Genomic DNA, 9,198 nt, shown 5'->3' with positions numbered 1-9,198 from the left:
GGAAAGAAAGATATTTCAAATAAACAATGGTGCTCTATAATATATACTAGGCCCTTAATTCCCTTTTAATTCTACTTAGCGCAGCAAAATAATTCTTTTATTTTACCTTCCTAACATTCATCATTCTATGGGAATAACACTGCAGTGTCTAATAGTTTTAAATCAATGGTAATTCAGCAGTGCTTTCATTACATTGAACTGTGATACAATTGCCAGTGATGGTCAATCCATCTCATGACTCACAGAATGTCAATGAAATAATCCTGCTCTGCTGCACTCATCTACAAAGCTATCCGAACTTCCAAAATGTCATGCCTTCAGTGGTTCAATTTAATATCAGAGAATGTGTACAGTAATATAACCTGAAATTCTTACTGCTCGTGGGCATCCATGAAACAGGAAAAAAACCCTACAAAGTATCCAGGACATCTTCAAGGAACGGTGTCTCAGAAAGGCAGCGTCCATTATTAAGGACCTCCAGCACCCAGGGCATGCCCTTTTCTCACTGTTACCATCAGGTAGGAGGTTCAGGAGCCTGAAGGCACACACTCAGCGATTCAGGAACAGCTTCTTCCCCTCTGCCATCCGGTTCCTAAATGGACATTAAACCCTTGGACACTACCTCACTTTTTTATACTATTTCTGTTTTTGCACGATTTTTAATCTATTCAATATACATATATTGTAATTATTTACTTATTCATTTATTTTTACTTTTTTTCCTCTATATTATACATTGCATTAAACAGCTGCTAGGTTAACAAATTTCATGACACATGCTGGTGATAATAAACCTGATTCTGAATGAATGACAGAAACAAACAGCTCTTTCTATCCTCAAAAAAAAACAAACTGCGATGCCCGAATCCATTGAGGGATTGAACTGGGCACTTGTTTTCACCCTGAAGAAGTTTGAGGGAATTGGTAGAGTCACCCTTTAACAGCAGGGATATTGTAGCATAAAAAATCCATGAACTATTTGACCAGCACTTCAGCCTGCTTTTCCATTGTTGTTCTTTTATTTTAATGACATTTGTATCTCGTGGAAACAACTGTAACACTATCCTTAAACTAACCAAGAAAAAAAACAACCAAAACCGTTTTTCTCATCCTAACATTAATAGGTTTAATACCAGTCCAAACATTTTCAAAACATCTGTCCATGAGTTGCAGAGTTAAGGGTCCAATGCCTTGGATTCTGCAGTAGATTTAATTCATGTACAGGCGACTCATTTAATTTGATATTTCCACTTAATCATTGATTTGGATGTATTATCAACAGTATGTTGTTACTAATGACTACTTTAGATAATTCATGCACAATTGCTAAAATGTAGCACCACATGTACAACTGCAAGACATTAACCATAAAGATTCAGTGACAGAATCAGAATCAGGTCTATTATCACTGGCATATGTCGTGAAGTTTGTTAACTTTGAGGCAGCAATAAAATGCAATACATTATGATAGAGAGAAAAAACTGTGAATTACAGTAAATATATATTATATGTCTGTGGGCACGTGGCCAAGTGGTTAAGGTGTTCGACTAGCGATCTGAAGGTTGTGAGTTCAAGCCCCAGCCGAGGCAGCGTGTTGTGTCCTTGAGCAAGGCACTTAATCACACAGCGCTCTGCGACGACACTGGTGCCAAGCTGTATGGGTCCTAATGCCCTTCCCTTGGACAACATCGGTGTCGTGGAGAGGGGAGACTTGTAGCATGGGCAGCTGCTGGTCTTTCATACAACCTTGCCCAGGCCTGCGCCCTGGAGAGTGAAGACTTTCCAGGCGCAGATCCATGGTCTCGGAAGACTAATGGATGCCTTTACTTTATATTATATGTACATAAAATAGTTAAATTAAATAAGTAGTGCAAAGAAGAATTATAAGAAAAATAGTGAATAAGTGTTCATGGGCTCGATGTCCATTCAGAAATCAGATGGCAGAGGGGAAGACGCTATTCCTTAATTATTGAGTGTGGGTCTTCAGGCTTATGTACCTCCTAACTGATGGTAGCAATGAGAAGAGAGTATGTCCTGGGTGATGGGAGTTCTTAATGATGGACTTTGCCTTTTTGAGGCATCACTCCTTGAAGATATCCTGGATGCTACGCAGGCTAGTGCCCATGATGGAGCTGATTAACTCTCTGCTGCTTACTTCTGTCCTATCCAGCAGCAATCCCCCACCCCCATACCAGACAGTAATGTAGCCAGTTAGAATGCTCTCCACAGTAAAACTGTAGAAATCTGCAGTTAGTCAAAACAAAGTGGGTCCCAGGAAGATGAGATTCTTCAGTGTTTGTCCTTTTGGTAAAATGATGTGACTATATACAAATCCTTTCACCTCACAGCACTTAATCAATCAGTCATAATGTTTATTGCTAATTGTTACATCATTGTGCTTGCTTTGAGCACAGTGCAAAGACATGCTTCACTCAATACATCACTGGGAATTACAATTCCAAGTAAGTGTCTAAACTCTGTAATTTGAATGAAAAGAGTTCACTTTGTAGTGGCAGGGCCAGGAGATGAATTGAATCAATATCAATTGAGTAAGCATGCCTCATGCTAGGAGCTGGACTCTCCTCTCATTTAGTATTGCTTCTGTGCAAGGAGCAGCTGAGACAGGTCAATTGTGAATAAACATTGTCCTACACAAAAATCAATTTTAAAAGTTTTGATTTAGTAATTAAGATTGCTAAGAACACCGTTTATAAACTCACTATTCTGAGTTTCATTTTCTTCTTCAATTACTGCCACTCACACAAGACATAACAAGAGAAACACAGCAATTAATAGGGGTCTTTGGACAATCACTCTCATAGGCAGCATACATCTACTACGTTGGTACTTATTGCTTCTAATCTGGGGAAGAAAGGTAGGTACAAAAATATTGTTATTAACTATTTTATTAAATTGTTAATTTGATTTTACCTACCTAATAGATTTTTGGAGGGGTGTAAGAGATCTCCTGGTGAGGAGAAAGAAAAGAAGATTGCAAAGCACTCTGGGTGGCTTGTATATATGTAATTTCTGTGAGTTTACTATAGGTTTTGTGAGGGGAAGAGGGGAATTGTTTTCCTGTTTGTTAATGTTCTACGCAGCTTAGGTATATATATTAAATATCAGTTTTGAATTTGTGAGTCCCTAAATTCTGAATTTTCTGGGGAGATCCATAATGATTATAATTATAAAACAGTAAATGGTTCAACTGATGTTTTAATCACAAAAATAATTCTGTCTAAATTGACCAAATTGTCAAGCAAATCTGAACAACTAAACAGCAGCAAATTGGTAGAAATGCAGGTAACATGATTTTCCTTTGTTCTTCTTCATTTGTCTATACCACGAGAACATTTCTGGAAAAGAGTTCCCCTAATGTTCCAAAGAAGATTGAGGTAACCTTTTTGAATTACTGCATACCTCTGCATCTCTCTGCTGACATGAATATTGTGCATTTACCATCACAAAAATACATTTACTTGATAATACTGTTATCAGTACTGGATTCAAAAAAACACAATTGCACATAATTTTAAATCCTTGAAATTATACCAAATACAAATCAAGGCATCAAATATTGATCTTATTTTACCCAACATTTGTAAACCCTTTTGACATCAGTTTCGCTTAAGGTGTCTGGGGACCAGTGAAATCCCTGCTTCACTGCAGGTGTGAAATTGTCGAACATAATATAAACTTGGAGTGCACAATTTACAATAATGTAACATAATCTTAAGAGTTCAGATTAACATTTGTAAATTGCTTGTGGCTTTGTAATATCATCATGAATTGTGCTGTTAAAAGGTGCACGTTGTACTTTCATGCATACTGTAGTTACCTGGACTTTTGTGTTATGCTACAAATTTCAATATATAATAACAATATTAGCACAAGATTGTGAACACACCTTGAGTATCTGGTGCCACCTATTATTTTATGATTATTGAAAAGAGATTCATCTGCCTTGGTTCTAATATTCAGACTTGCATATATTTCAATGTAAGTTGTAGGGAGGGCAGATGAGCTCAGGGCATGGATCAACACGTGGAATTATGATATTGTGGCCATTTGTGAGCCTTGTTGTAGGAGGGCCAGGGCTGGCAGCTCATTATTCTGGGGTTCCACTCTTTTAGACATGATAGAGTGAGACCTATTACAGGGGAAGGGCTGGTGTAATTAGTCAGGGAAAATGTCACAGCAGTGCTCAGTCAGGACAGATGGAAGAACTCGTCTAGTGAGGCTTTACGGGTGGAACTGTGGAATAAGAAAGGTACGACCATGTTACTTGGGTATAATATAGACCACACAACAGTCTGCAGGATTTAAAGGAACAAATTTGTATTGAGATTATAGACTGTTGCAAGAAACCATAGAGTTGTGATGGTAGGTGATTTCAACTTTTCACATATTGACTGCGTGGGACGCCCATAATGTAAAAGGACTAGATGGGATAGAGTTGGCACATGTGTTCAGGAAGGTTTCCTCAATCAGTACATAGAAGTCACAATGACAGAATGTGCAATACTTGCTTTCCTATTAGTCAATGAGACAGGGCATGTGACAGAATTTTGCGTAGGGAGCACTTTGCTTCTAGTGATCATAATGCCATTGGTTTCAAGGTAATTGTGGAAGAAAATAGGTCTAGTCCTTGGGTTGAGCTTCTACATTGGAAAAAGACCAATTTTGATGGCACCAGAAAGGATCTGGCAAGCGTGGACTGGCATATACTGTTTCCTGCCAAAGGTGTACTTGGTAAGTAGGAGGCCTTGAAAAGTGAAATTTTGAGAGTACAATGCTTATATGTGTCTGTCAAAATACAAGGCAATGATAACAGGTCTAGGGAACCTTGGTTTTTGAGAGATATAGAGGCCCTGGTTAATTAAAAAAAAGAAATGCATAGCAGGTATTGGCAAGTAGTAATAAATGAGGTACTTAAGAAATGCACAAGGACACTTAAGAAAACCAGTAGGGGTAAAAGAAAGCATGATGTTACTCTATCAGACAAGGTGAAGGAGAATCCTAAGGGCTTCTACATATATGTTAACAGCAAAAGGATTGGAAGCGACAAAATTAGTCCTCCGGAAGATCAGTCTGGTAATCTATGTGTGGAGCCAAAAGAGATGGGGGAAAACTTAAATGGATTTTTTTTTTTGCATCTGTATTTACTCAGGAGAAGGACACAGAGTCAATGGAAGTGAGGCAGCAAGGTCATGGACCCTGTACATATTACAGAGGAGGAGGTGTTTGCTTATTGAGGCAAATTAAGGTGGACAAATCCCCAGTGCCTGACAAGGTGTTCACTTGGACTCTGTGGGAGACAAGTGCAGAAACTGCAGAGACACTAACAGAGTTATTGAAATCATTCTTAGCGACAGGTAAGGTGCCAGAGTATTGGAGGAGAGCTAATGCTGTTCTGCAGTTTAAGAAAGGCTCTAATAATAAACCAGGAAATTACAGGCCAATGAGCCTGATACCAGTAATAGGAAAGTAATTGTAAGGTATTGTAAGGGACTAGATATACGAGTATTTGGATAGAAAGGGATTGATTAGGGAGAGTTGGCATCGCTTTGTGCATGGTATGTTATCTAACCAATCTTATAGCGTATTTGAGAAAGTTACCAGGAAAGTTGATGAAGGCAAGGCAGTGGATGTTATCTACATGGACTTTAGCAAAGCATTTGACAAGGTCCCACATGGGAGGTTGGTCAAGAAGGTTCAGTCACTTTTCATTCAAGATGAGATAGTAAATTGGATTAGACATTGGTTTTGTGACAGAAGCCAGAAAGGGATAGTAGCTGGTTGCCTCGCTGACTGGAGAACTGTGACTAGTGGAGTACTGCAAGGACGTAGTTGACACTGAGGAAAACTAACAAAGCTTGCAGCAGGATCTGGAAAAATGGGCTGAAAATCGCAGATAGAATTTACTGCAGACAACTGTGAGGTATAGCACTTTGGGAGACCAACCAGGGTAGGTCTTACAAAGTGTGTGGCAGGACCTTGAGGAGTGCAGCAGAAAAGAGGAATCTAAGAATACAGATCCATCATTCCTTGAAAGTGACATCACAGGTAAATAGGGTGGTAAAGAAAGTTTTTCACATATTGGCCTTCATAATCAATGCATTGAATACAGGAGTTGGGATTGTTAGCCATGAAGAAATTAAAATATGGAGGGAAACATTGAACAAGGACTGTGGGAGTAGACAAACCAGATGTCTTTGTTCTTGCCATGTGCTGGAAGGAACTAAGGCTACCATTTTGTGAGGTTATTCTGTAACCTCCATTTTGTGAACTGTTTGATGATATGATTCTTGCTCTGGATTAACTTAATCTTACAAAGTGAGCAGTAGCGATCTGGGATTACAACTACATAATTCGTTGAAAGTGGCGTCACAGGTAGATAGGATCATAAAGAAAGTTTTTGGCATATTGGCCTTCATAAATCAAAATATTGAGTACAGGAGTTGGGATGTTATGTTGAAGCTGGTGAGGCCTAATTTGGAGTATTGTTTGCAGTGTTCATCACCTACCTACAGGAAAGAGGTAAATAAGAGTACAAAACAATTTACAAGGATATTGCCAGGACTGAGGACCTGAATTATAAGGAAAGATTGAATAGGTTAAAATTGTATTCTCTAGAACGTAGAAGGTTGAGGGGTGATTTGATAGAGACGTACAAAATTATGAGGGCTTGAAATAGAGTTAATGCAAGCAGGCATTTTCCACAGAGGTTGGGTGAGACCACAATAGAGGTCATGGGTTAACGGTGAAAGGTGAAATATTTAAGAGGAACATGAAGGGAAATTTCTTCACTCAAAGGGTGGTGAGACTGTGGAAAGAGCTGCCAGCACAAGTAACGGATATGACTTGAATTGCAAAGTTTAGATAGGTACATGGTTAGGAGGTGCTATTGTCTGGCTGCAGATCAATTTGACTAGGCTGTTTAAATTGCTTGGCATGGACTAGATGGACCAAAGGGCCTGTTTCTGTGCTGTAGGTTTCCATCTCACTATGAATCTTTTTGTCCAAAAAAGCTACCAGATATTGCATAGAAATTATATTGATTTTATAACATGAGAGATTCAAGTAAGCCTTGCTACAACTGTATAGGGAACTGGTGAGATCATGACTGGAGGACCAGGAAGAACTTTAAGTAGAGATTTTTTTGAAATATATCAGCTTCTGAAGAGTTCTTCAATTTATAAAAAATGCTGTAGATTATAAAATCCTAAAATACTGAAAGGCAATTTGTAAATTTATATTCATTTGGCTTTTATGGTCATTTTTTGTTCAATTCTTTCCTGTGTGCTCATCTTCCTACTGAGATACTTTATTCAAAAAAGAGCCTCTATCAATTCCACACCGTCAAGACCATTTTGAAGATGCATCGTGTCCAGATATTTGATTTTCCTTCGTAAGTTAACCTCAAGGGGTGATTTGTCATTAACCAGTTTGATTAATGCTGACAACTCACCAATCATAGACAAATGAGGAATAAACATCTAACTGAATTGTCTTTGTGTCTCTTGCCTAAGTCAAAACCATATGAGTGTAATTTAATCTCTGCCTCACCCAATCTCAGATAAATGACCATTTTCTCCAAATAAGTGTCTTAGTTGCTGTACCTTTTCTTCAAAGGATTACTAGGAAAAATGATTAAAATGTAACTAGGGATCACTTTAACTTTGCGTAACAATGTACAATGGCTAAAACCATATTAATTACTCATTACACATGACTAATTCGCTGTTCTATTGGAATCATTTGAAAGGATGAAGGGATGGGAACATAAGAGTCAATTTCATAATGATTATTACACACTATCATACCAGGTAACATTGCCACCTGAGAATTTTTTTTCTTGTTTGTCCTTGGAAGTTTGATTCATAACTTTCTGTACTCAAAATATTAGAGAGTGGTTAGCAATCTATTCCGGTGGAAGAGTATCGCAATTCAAAAGACAGAACAAAATATGTTTGAACAGGTACTACTACTACGATTCAAACTCCTTTAATTGTATTGTGAAAAAATAGTTAAGAATATACCCTATAATTTGCAGTGCTGTAAAGAATAGCTTTCAGTGATTCACCATGCTTCAGAACTTCCCTGAAGTTCCTTATTGTACTGTGTGCCCCAAAGTAGCAGCAAAGCTGGAGGCAAATAATTAAGTTGAAAGCAATTCCTTGGTCACCAGCCAGCAAGAATTTTAAATGCAGCATTGAAAATATTTTACAAAAGATAGTAAGAACTAAAATAAATGGAGGCTTAAACAACATAATCACCTGAACAAGCTTCCCCCCCCCCATCTGTTTGAAGTTAAACGGGTAGTGATACAATGAAATATTCAAATTTGAATGATATCATCTTCCTTAATGAACCAGTAGGGGAGTGTATCACTCAGTGTGTACAGGTTTAATTTACTGATTGTTTATCACAGTCAGGGCAACAGAACAACGGATGTAACAGAAGACAGAAAAAATTAACCAGAGTTCTTGCTGTAGGTTGCACCCAGAAAGTTCATGATTGCTAGATGAAGACAAAGTGCTTTGTGAAACTTCATACATCTTATATCCACCACTAGACATTTAACCTTCTAAGTACAACCACTGTGGCTGTCTTTGACTGACAACACACATTTCTATCTGTCAGGTTTAATCTCAATGAATGGATTCTGTAAAGTCCTCACCAATGAAAATAATGTCACATATAACAGTAGGATAACAGCATTACTTGTGCAAAAGGTAAGACCAGACTTCATTTATAGACAAGCACAGCTGACTTGTTCTTCACAGGAAATTCTGGCTCATTTTTCTTCTACAGATTCCATTGAAGTTTCATATTTTCCATTGTGTTCTGAAAGGTACCATCGATATAGTATTTAAAAAATAAACATCCTGCAAGTGACTGAAATGCTACATTAGGCCATTTCCCTCCTCCCTTACCTCCTTCAAGGCCCCAATCCTTCCAGGGTGAGGCAACATTTCACCTGCAAATCGTTTGAGGTCATCTACTGTATCCGGTGCTCCGAATGCAGCCTCCCTTGCATTGATGAACCCTGACTTTGTTAAGCACCTGCACTCCATCTACCAGGAACAGAATTTCCTGGTGGTCGACTATTTTAATTCCTATCCCCATTCCCATTTCAACACGTAGGTTCATGGCCTCCTCTTTTGCCTCAATGAGGCCACTCTTAGGGTGGAG

The sequence above is a fragment of the Mobula birostris genome, chromosome 8, assembly GCF_030028105.1.
Source record: "Mobula birostris isolate sMobBir1 chromosome 8, sMobBir1.hap1, whole genome shotgun sequence".
NCBI classification, from domain to species: Eukaryota; Metazoa; Chordata; class Chondrichthyes; order Myliobatiformes; family Myliobatidae; genus Mobula; species Mobula birostris.
The sequence above is the reverse complement of the archived record's forward strand: the minus strand, read 5'-3'. Positions refer to the sequence as shown.